The sequence below is a fragment of the Sardina pilchardus genome, chromosome 17 (genome assembly GCF_963854185.1).
Source record: "Sardina pilchardus chromosome 17, fSarPil1.1, whole genome shotgun sequence".
NCBI lineage: Eukaryota > Metazoa > Chordata > Actinopteri > Clupeiformes > Clupeidae > Sardina > Sardina pilchardus.
Genome location: NC_085010.1, coordinates 6,104,324 through 6,116,419, shown reverse-complemented (window position 1 = coordinate 6,116,419; position 12,096 = coordinate 6,104,324). Strand labels below are relative to the sequence as shown.

Below are 12,096 nucleotides of genomic sequence, written 5' to 3'. Positions count from 1 at the left end.
AATTAATTATTTTATTTGAAATTAATGTATTCCTTAATTTAATTGCTTACATTCGGTTTTACGATGCTTTGAAGATGGTAAAAATGTGTAAAACAAGGTAATTTGTAAGTTATCACAAAACTTTTAAGTAGTAGTGTATATTCTGGCGCATTTCAACCTAAAGCCTTGTCGTTCGTCTTAAATCAAAGAGCGGATTTAAGATTGGGTCAGGGGACTGATTGGGTCAGGGGAAAATGGGTCATTCCACGTCAGTTCAACCAAAGCGCACGCACTTGCGTCTCAAAAACATTTTTTTCAGATTTCTTTTGAGACGCAAGTGCGTGCGCTCTGGTTGAACTGACCTGGAATGACCCAAAGGCGTCCTTGCCCCAACTGGTTGGCTTCAACTGTCATTTCGTTATTTGGTGCAGTACCAAACTGTATTGTTCTTGAGGACCATGATCTCTGTTCAGAGGAGGGAGATAACAGATTTCCTCCAGCTAGAGCTATATTGACATTTTAAAGGAACACTTCACCGTTTTTTCAAATTAGACTACGTTATTCCCTTAAACGGACACTGTGTAAGCCTGAGGAAATTTCATTGTGAAATTCTCCCATCTAGCGGTTAGGGATTATATCGCAGTCTATAGAGACTACGGTAGCCATCTCAAGTCAAACACATAACTCAAAGATGTGCGACGAGACAAAACTGTTGCAGAGGTGTGAATTAAATGAAATGATCTTTTACTGTCTATGATTAAACGTTGCACATCGTTGCCAGCATTTGCAAGCCGTTGCAAAGCATTCAGGTAGTAGCCATCTCGTGAATCTACCAAGACAATTTCCCCTTGGGGATCAATAAAGTATCTATCTATCAATGGCCCTAGTTCCAGTCTCCTAGTTTTCTCCTACTTTTCTCTATTGTCGTTGCTTGTGTGTGATGCCAATAAAGCACACTTTCGGACACGTAAATTATTTCACTTTGCCTGTTGCTAACCGAGCTATAGCTAGCTAGCAGTAGCACAGTACATAGAAAGTTAATGTGAAGGGCTAGTCAGGCTGGCTAGCTAGGTAGCTAAGGACTGTGGTTAAACTTGTTGTTGCAAACTAACCTGAAATAACATAAAATCGAAACTTCCCCATTGTCGTTACTTGTGTGTGATACCAATAAAACACACTTTCAGACACAATAAACCATTTTATTTAGCCTGTTAACCGAGCTAGCTAGCTAACGTTTGCACCAAAGGCGTTAGCAGCTAATGGGTAGGGATGTTCGCCAGCTAAGCTAGCGGTTTTGTACACGCAACCTTACAAGTTGGTTACAGCTCCTCGAGTCACGGTAAAATGTCATGTTTGATACATAGCTAATTTAGATACACTTATGATGTGGGTGCTTGCGTTTCTTTACGAATCTGCAGTCTTAATTTGTATAGAAATGGCCGTCTTCACGCTGCTTCTCTGTGCAACGTGAAACGCGTTTTTCCCAGCGGTATTAACAGGTAGTGTGTCCCTCTCGGCCGTTCATACACCGGAAAGACATGGAAGTCTTCCGGTAACGTCCCTTTCAATGTAAATGCCGGGAAGTGATTCTTCGGCCAGGAGGACAAGTCAGATCATTGGCATATATTATTTTACACCAAAGAGGATCTATTTATGAATGAAGACGTTGATTTCAGGTACTAAAACACTTAAAATCCTACATAATGTACCTTTAACTACGGGAAAACATGGAGATGCTTGGTCGCTTCTAACTTCGTCTCTGTTTGGATCCTAATGAATGAACTGGGCTAGCTAGGTAAGTGCTATCAAAGTAGCACAGCGCACGAGAACCAGTGAGTGCACGCATTGAGACGTGAGAGGTATGCATCAACTCGTCTTAGTTAAGGGAATAACATAGTTCAATATGAAAAAAAAAAAACGGTGAAGTATTCCTTTAACATTACTTTCATTCATTCAGACACCTTTGCAAAGATGAATGAAAGTAATTGTGCAAAAATGACTGCAGTCCAATAAGTCCAGTAATTTTCCCAAGAATTCACAGTGTAAGCACAGGTGTTATTAATGACTTCCAATAATATTCTGATTCAGTTTAGCAGAATCAGGTGCTTATTGGATGTCATCAATAACACTTGAGCCTCTTAAGAAAAACGGCTGCTGTGAAATAGGCCCTTGACAAGATTTTATAATGTTAGTCCTTACCTTCAGGGGTTGTGATCAGGGGAGCATTCGTTAGTTGCGTGTAAGTCTTTTTGCTGGTTGAAACGTTGCGTGCCGGGGCTTCTTCTTCTTCGTCACTGCTTTGTGGTCTTATTAAAAACACCTATGCAAAAGTGGCACATATGGTTATTCTAGAGCAGGGGTCTCAAACTCGCGGCCCGTGGGCCAACTGCGGCCCGCGAGATGATATTTTGCGGCCCCCGGCCTGAAGTCGAAGCTTAATGTTAGTGCGGCCCGCGCATGCATCTGGCCATTTTATATTTTGTAACAATCGTGGGCTGGGCTCTATGGCTGCGCTACCATAGCTCAGGCTCGTGACAACAACACGAATTAGCAATTGTTTACTTGCAACATGTTCCAGCCCGCAACTTTCTGTCAAAATAATAATGCCTAAGTCGCCCCATGAGGGTATTTTTTATGCGATAAACGAGACGGGTGAAAACAGACGGGAGGTACGGTGACAAGTCTCATTTGTAGCCTAGACTCCACCTGCTAGACATCAAGTGTTTCTATTCAATCAACGTTTTCACGAACTAGCCCCCTCATTAAACTACACGCAGGAGACGTGCGGTTTGTAATGACGCGAAAGCGATGCATGCAGGACATAGTTTTGCACAAACTGAAGCAGAAATACATCAAATGTTGAAACAAAAAATCACGTTTCATGAGGTCTTGGGTCTGTTATTCACATATCTGATTCTGGAGTATGTCTGCCTTTTGGAGATTATGATCGATCGTAATTGACAGTGATCTGGGTGCGTCTGTGTGAAGGTGCGTCTTTTGAGTGAACAACAGTGTTTTCTAGCGGCTACCATGCTTCGACCCTCTGCCCAACATAATGGAGGTGCCAGTGGTAATTGAGATGATAGTGTCCTGGACCCCGTACAGACAGCTGAAAAACTACAAAGTCACTTGACAGGCACTGATTTGACCAGGCTACTTCATTGTATACAAAAGCGTTGTGTTAGTAGCCATAGTTTAGGCTACTGTTGTTACATTTTACTGTTTTGCTGTTAATTTCTTATGTAGGGGAAAGGACAAAAAAAGTAAAGTAAAACTGCTCAAACATGTTCAACATTCAGTATTTACTGAGAGGTGCATAATTCGAGGTAGTTGTCATCCAGACATCATATGCTGATTAGATAGGTAGGCTATACAGTATTTACACCTTCGTAAACCACAGACTGGGGGGGGGGGGGGGGGCAACCTATGCGGGGCAACCTATGCGGCCCCCCAACCAGTTGATGTTGGTTACAGTGGCCCCCAGCTCATTTGAGTTTGAGACCCCTGTTCTAGAAGAAAATATTTCCAACAATTAGTGTGAATAGGAAATATAGCAAATGAACCAAGACCCAGGGTCTTTGTTAGAGACAGAATTAATTATTTTATTTGAAATTAATGTATTCCTTCATTTAATTGCTTACATTCGGTTTTACATGCTTTGAAGATGGTAAAAATGTGTTAAAATGTAAAACAAGGTAATTTGTAAGTTATCCCAAAACTTTTAAGTAGTAGTGTATATTCTGGAGCATTTCAACCTAAAGCCTTGTCGTTCGTCTTAAATCAAAGAGCGGACCAGCAGCTAAAGCTAACTGATTGGGTCAGGGGAAAATGGGTCATTCCAGGTCAGTTCAACCAGACGCAAGTGCGTGCGCTCTGGTTGAACTGACCTGGAATGACCCAAAGGCGTCCTTCATTCATTCATTCATTCAACCTTTATCTATTCTCGGAGAGTCATTGAGGGTAGCCCTCATTTTCAATGAAGCCGAGATTACAGAAACAATGCATGGAGGAACAAGAGATGTTCAAATAAGATAATAATATGAAAATATACATTACATTATAGAGGAGGAAGGGTAAATAAAAAAAATACATGAAATAATAATAATAAAATAATAACAACAAAAAGAATAATAATAAAATAATAATAACAATAATAATAAAGACATTTACTTAAAGCAGGTACAAATTGGCATAGGAAGGTTTGTGATTACAGATTTTAATTGATTATAAGGAATTATAGAGTTCATTTTTAAATTGCACTGAAGATTATTCCAGGAAGTAGGGGCACCATAACAAAAGGCTGACTTGCCCAACTCAGAATGGATACGAGGAAATTTAAGCTTCAAAGAGTCATTTAATCTAGTCTGATAGGCACCAGAATTCCACATAAGCATGTCTGAAATATAACCTGGTAATTTTTCAACAATACCCTTGTAAATAAACAGATACCACCCTGCTGAAAAAAACAGCAAGAAACCAGCTTATGTTGGTAGCCAGGGGCGGAGTGGGACACTAAAATCCACCGGGAATATTCTGACCACACCGGCCCCCTACCCGCCGCCAGCCCACTGCCGGCCCAACCCTCCCATGCCTTGAGCACTACCACCTTCCGTATATTATAAACACAAACAAAATGTTGGCTAAATGTAATATAGTCAATCTATGAAGGTCCAGGTCCAGACTTTCATGTTTCAGACGGGAATTTGCATGCAAAACATGCAATACACAATTTTTACACTAAATGTATTGGTTGGGAACTGTATGTCCACATATACTGTAATGTTCACATTCAAAAGCATTTTACATCTCTACCTTGCCCTCTCCTTGGGCCTGCTCCTCTCACTGCTCCTGCACCTCTCACTGCTTCACTGCTCCTGCACCTCCTACTGCACCTTTCACTGCTCTTCTCCCTGGGCCCATTGTTCTTACTCTTCCTCATCCAGACATTACAGTATTTGTCTTTTTATGTTTCTGTTTCCAAAAACATCACCTCCTCCTTTTACTGTGTAAGTGTAATGTAAATGTAAAAAGTAACCCCTGCCACTGAGTCTAAGACAAACTGGAATCAGCTGTGGTTGGCCCAATTTACCCAACATCATCTGTGTGCCAGTTATTCAATTGTTTGTTTATTATCAGCTGATATATATTGTTTTTGAACTGATACCATTGCAGAAGCAGAGGTTAGGCTAGGTTTAGAATGGTTTAACTATTGTGGGATGTCATATGCTAACATCTGTAAAATAATAGAAAAACGATCCATCATTTTGTTGAGAGGTATAACTTGTTTGTTAAGAAAATGTAAGCATTGTGGAAATGTGTTCACTGCATGCATTGTGCGAAAACGACATGACATGTGAATGGTATGGCCACAATGTGTTTAGAGTTTTGGAAACGTGACAACTGTTTGGACAAACGCTATAGTCACTGAAAAAAACTGTAAGCCATTGATTCGTTTGAAATGTAGCCTACATGAGTTAACTAGCTTGTGATATTTTCCGTCTAGCAAGTAGCCAACGTAGTTGAGCTTTGCGTCAATGTTTTTCATTCTGTCAAATTTACCTGCACTCGTAATGGCCGTGGACTCAAGGGGGCAGCGAACGTTCTGAGGGCCAGATGTACTAACACAGTAGCCTGATAAACCAGCCTAAATGGATTGGATGTCTAATTTAGTCTGGCCTCGATGAATGGATACAACGGAACATTGTTGATGAGCACAACCCGTTGTCTTTCAAACCGTGTCTGTGCCTATAGGCCAACGCTCCCTTAAAACCCCGCCCCAGAGCCCTCTGCCCCGCCCGCGTTGATTCAAAACACATCTCTGCGTTGTGATTGGTTTAGTTGCCATCTGCCAGATTCAGGGCAGTGTTTTCAAAATGTTCAATGGTCCGAGGCCAGACCCAAATGCAGGCAAAACATTTTGCCGTCCAGCAGTTGGCGCTGGTTTTCCAGGCTACTAACACAGCGCTAACAGCGAGTTTTTGTATACGCAGACTGCGTACGCTGTGCTTTGCTATATTGCGCGGAATTTACAAAGCTGTCACTTCGTTACGTTAACAGCGGTCATCCCCGCCCGTTCACGCCCCCACAACGCTAACTGCGTGTGTAGAGCTGAACTACGAGCGCAGTTGAATATTGCAACATTAAAAAGAATCAAAGTTTAGCGATCATACATGACACAAAGAGATGTCAACGAGCTGCGACAAACAGAGTGGGCCTAGTAGTTCTACTAATCCACTGAAAAAAATAGTCTACTTGTGAACTATTTACTGCATGTAGACTAAGGATATGACTTAATGCTTGTCTAACAGATTGGGAAGTGTAGGCTATGTCGTGAAAGAGAAAATACGATTTTAGAGAGGCAAACAAAAGTTAAGGTTGCTTTTGACATAGTACTGTACAATGAAGAAAACTGATGCTCTGAATATTGATTCAGCTGTCTCTAAACGTTTTAGACGCATTTAACCGCAATATGGATTACACCTGCTTTCAGAAGGCGGAAGTTTTTCAACGCAAAATAGACGTGCGCTGTTTTCATACATATGGCGGAATACTTAATCAATCGCTATTAGCACCTCTCCTCCCCTGTACTTGCGCGTTACACCCATTTTCAGCTGATCCGCCCAGGAATTAATATGCATGACACGGAAAAGCACAAATAGCCATTCTCAGCTCCCATGGCAGGCAGTCTGCGCGTTTCTCTCATTGCGGCCCGTTTATACATATCCTCCCCATGTTTATACGCGCACGTTACGTCTGAAATGGGCGCAAAACGTTAGTACATCTGGCCCTGAGAGTGTAGACAGTATGGCGGCCGCCATGCTAAAAAGAAGACCGTGGCTAGCTGGCCATTCCATTGAATCCTATGGGGCGTAAGCGCCACTTTGACATCAAATTACGTTAGAGCTGAAGCGTTTTAAGCCTTTATATGGACATTTTCTATTGTCGGAGTACATACTACATTGTGAAATTGACATCATAATCTCGTAACTGTCTTATCGGCTGAGTAATAAACGTTTTTCCGAAATCAATGCTAAAGTGTCCAGCGAGAGTAAAGCGTCGCCATAGGTCAGACCATAGATATATATAGAACCCTAGATACCACAATGGGGTCCAGAACGTACGTCTACGTCGCCGCCATATTTGACAGTGTTGGTAGTTTTTAGGGTGTAACTCGAAGACAGATCACATTAAGTAATCTAAATCATATATTTTTGGAATGCTTGTGATGAGCACTTGTCATTTAAGGTACAATAAGCTATATTCCACCCTTCTGTGTGCTTGATAACACCATCTGCCAGGAGGACACGACCGTTTGCATTGACTGACACTTTTGACAGTGTTGGTAGTTTTTAGGGTGTAACTCGAAGACAGATCACATTAAGTAATTTAAATCATATATTTTCGGAATGCTTGTGATGAGTACTTGTCATTTAAGGTACAATAAGCTATATTCCACCCTTCTGTGTGCTTGATAACACCATCTGCCAGGAGGATGCCACCGTTTGCATTGACGGACACTTTTGACAGTGTTGGTAGTTTTTACGGTGTAACTCGAAGACAGATCACATTAAGTAATTTAAATCATATATCTTTGGAATGCTTGTGATGAGTACTTGTCATTTAAGGTACAATAAGCTATATTCCACCCTTCTGTGTGCTTGATAACACCATCTGCCAGGAGGACGCGACCGTTTGCATTGACGGACACTTTTGACAGTGTTGGTAGTTTTTAGGGTATAACTCGAAGACAGATCACATTAAGTAGCCTAAATCATATATTTTTGGAATGCTTGTGATGAGTACTTGTCATTTAAGCTATAATAAGCTATATTCCACCCTTCTGTGTGCTTGATAACACCATCTGCCAGGAGGATGCCACCGTTTGCATTGACGGACGCTTTTGACAGTGTTGGTAGTTTTTAGGGTGTAACTCGAAGACAGATCACATTAAGTAATCTAAATCATATATTTTCGGAATGCTTGTGATGAGTACTTGTCATTTAAGGTACAATAAGCTATATTCCACCCTTCTGTGTGCTTGATAACACCATCTGCCAGGAGGATGCCACCGTTTGCATTGACGGACACTTTTGACAGTGTTGGTAGTTTTTAGGGTGTAACTCGAAGACAGATCACATTAAGTAATTTAAATCATATATCTTTGGAATGGTTGTGATGAGTACTTGTCATTTAAGGTACAATAAGCTATATTCCACCCTTCTGTGTGCTTGATAACACCATCTGCCAGGAGGACGCGACCGTTTGCATTGACGGACACTTTTGACAGTGTTGGTAGTTTTTAGGGTGTAACTCGAAGACAGATCACATTAAGTAGCCTAAATCATATATTTTTGGAATGCTTGTGATGAGTACTTGTCATTTACGGTACAATAAGCTATATTCCACCCTTCTGTGTGCTTGATTACACCATCTGCCAGGAGGACGCGACCGTTTTCGTGTCACAGCATATCCTGGCTTTGAGCGCAACATAGCTCGTTAAACCTCGCTAATAAGTGAGTAAACTTACTTGCGGGCTTGGTTCTTCCGTATGAATCAGGGCAGCAGTCCTCACAGCACACTGCCTGCAAACAGAGGGAAACAAAACACACAGAACGTGAAAAGACCATCACTGAAGCACTACTACAGCAACGATCACACAACAACAACAATCACACAACAACAACGATCACACAACAATGATCACACAACAGAAACAACGATCACACAACAACAACGATCACACAACAATGATCACACAACAACAACAATCACACAACAACAATGTTCACACATCACACAACAACAACAATCACACAACAACAATGTTCACACATCACACAACAACAACAACAACAATCACACAACAACAACAACGTTCACACAACAATGATCACACAACAACAACAACAACAACAACAACAATGTTCACACAACAATGATCACACAACAACAACAACAACAACAACAACAATGTTCACACAACAATGATCACACAACAACAACAACAAGGATCACACTACAACAACAATAACAACAACAATGATCACACAATAACAACAACAATCACACAACAACAACAACAACAATCACACAACAACATCACACAAGAACAATCACACAATAACAACAACGATCACACAACAACAACGATCACACAACAACAACGATCACACAACAATGATCACACAACAACAACAATCAGACAACAACAACAACAACAATGATAACACATCACACAACAACAACAACAATCACACAACAACGATCACAAAACAACAACAACAATCACACAACAACAACAATGTTCGCACAACAACATCAACAACAACTTTCACACAAAAATGATCACACAACAACAACAACGTTCACACAACAACAAGGATCACACTACAACAACAATAACAACAATGATCACACAACAACAACAATCACACAATAACAACGATCACACAATAACAACAATCACACTACAACAACGATCACACAATAACAACAACAATCACACAACAACAACACGATCACACAACAACAACAACAATCACACAACAACATCACACAAGAACAATCACACAACAACAACAACGATCACACAACAACAACAACAATCCTACATATCACACAACAAAAACAACAATGATCACACATCACACAACAACAACAATCACACAACAATGATCACACAACAACAACAACGATCACACAACAACAACAACGATCACACAACAACAACAACAAAAATCCCCATCCAAGAGCATTGATATGCCTACAGTTACTGTTCTTTTTCAAAAACAGTCTACAACAACCATCAGCCCACCAAAAACAACACATAACAACGTCACTACCAGCGCACACAACAATAACACATACACCACAGAACAACAACAACAACAGACAACAACAGCAGTGGGGTTTCACAAAAGCAGAATTAAGACATCCAAGATAAGTGATAAAGCGAATAGCGTTGTCTGGTCATCCTTGCGCTACTCGTTTCACTAACGCCAATCCAACTATGTCAAGCCAGGTGTAAGTTTTGAAATCAAAAAAGTAAAGTTTTACCTTTTTGAGTATTTTCTAAATATGACAGTAAAAGTAATGTAAAAGTGATGTAAAATACCTGCCATTTGCCCTCCTTATCCACCCGTTGCAGTAGACCATAACACAGCTGTTAATGGAAGCAAGGACTGAGGTGTCAAGGCCAGCATGCTTCAGCCTCTTCAGGAAGTAGAAGAGTGGTGAGTAGCCAAACAAGGACAAACAAGGCCTTGTTTACATGCTGGCAGTCTTGTAGTTTGACACCACTCTCCTGTAACATGAAGACAGATCACATTAAGTTTGCATTGACGGACACTTTTGAGTAGTGGTAGTTTTTAGGGTGTAACAAGACAGATCACATTAAGTAGCCTAAATCATATATTTTTGGAATGCTTGTGAGGAGCAGGTGTCATTTATGGCATAATAAGATATATTCCACCCTTCTGTGTGCTTTACATTGACAGATACTTTTGAATAAAATTGAAAAGAGAGCCTTCTGGCAGCATTTGAGGATTAGTGACCCCATATCATACCACTTCAAAGCCTTAGACAGCCGGGAATTCAACACAGAGAGGAGTCCCCTCATCCAGTTGGTGCTAAGGCTCCAGCAGGAAGCAAGTGGCGGAACCGGTGGCACTGGTCAGCATCAGGACACTGGCACCCCTCTTGGGGGAATAGGTACCAAACAAATGATCAACACTCACCTACTGGACAGAAACAACAGGAAAAACAAGGCAAAATTATTTGACCCTTAACAGATAATACCAATTAGCAAAATACTTAACAATAGTTAAGAGCCACCAATTTAAGAAAAAACATGACAAGATACAGGCTCAGCAATCACATTAATCAATTAATCAATTAATAAATCACAAAAACACCCCCCAGTATCAGTATTCCACTGATTTATAGCAGAGACATTTAAAGGACTTTGTTTATAGCTATAAAGTAGATTTTGCATGTTGCAGTAGGCTATTTTGCACGTCTTTTTACATGAGACAAATTTCAAATGCAAACATATTGAATAGTCATTGCATTTAGCCATTAATTTCCCATGTATCTACAATTTGAGAGTTTACATTTCGGTGTGTTACACAGTTTTTTCATATGTTGTTAGAGCCAAGAGTTGGATATAACATATAACCAACGAGAACAATAATGTATTAAGCTAATTACCACGTAGGATAACGTAGGATAACGTGGGATAACGTTATCGTTAACATATAACCAACGAGAACAATAATTTATTAAGCTATTACCACGTAGGATAACGTTATTGTTGGCTAACCTACTTACACCTATGTCATTTTACTTTGAATTGGGCTAAAGATCGCCCTTTCCAGCATTTACACATGTGAAAGTCTGTTGACCAGTAAATATTATTTTGATCGACATAAAAAAACAAACTATTATTAAATTTGAGGGACGAGAAAAAACGATGTTTCCTACCTTTCTCCATATGGCTATGTGCAGCGTGTTTCACGTATCTGCTCCTTCATGAGCCAATCACGATGTGTTTCATAGATATAGAGAGCCGAAGTCACGCCCTTCTACTTCCGGTCTATGGGACCTATTTTACGATTTTTTATGCATGGGAGTCAATGGAGAGATAACAATTATTTTTTGGTCCCGTTCGAGTTGGACCGTGCATTTCACATATGATGTGTGGGAATTTAAAAGATATTTTTTCACATTAATAAAGTTCTGTTTTTCATTAGACTTTAAAAGTTATCTAAGTTTTGTGCGAATCCGTTCAGTGGACTACATTTCTCGTCTCAAACGATGCACATCACCAACTGAGCCACCAACTAGCAAACGAGAGGCTGGCTAGTTAGCTAGCTATTATGCTAGTTAACGGTTACATCTTGCTGCCAGCTAAGTCACTTAACAGTAGTGTTTGTACAGTCTATGAATGAAATACAACTTATCTGATGTGTTTAATCCTCTGACTCATGATATTTTCATCGGCAAGGGGGAAGCTCAAATAAGACCTGTTGCTAGCGCCCGTGGCTGTGAATTGGTCTAACGTCACTAACGCGACTGATGTGTTTGTAGTCGTTGGAAACACGATCTTTCACAATGTTG

The 12,096-nt window shown here is 40.4% G+C and overlaps 1 long non-coding RNA gene across 1 annotated transcript; it reads right to left on the bottom strand.

The window, feature by feature from the left end:
- Positions 1-8,506: 8,506 nt before the first annotated feature.
- Positions 8,507-11,504, bottom strand: LOC134061740 (uncharacterized). Its single transcript, XR_009935384.1, has 4 exons — positions 11,461-11,504; positions 10,545-10,718; positions 10,094-10,282; positions 8,507-8,561 (listed from the first exon to the last, which is right to left on the bottom strand). It is a non-coding gene; the product is annotated as an uncharacterized LOC134061740 (long non-coding RNA).
- Between the last annotated feature and the right edge of the window lie 592 nt (positions 11,505-12,096).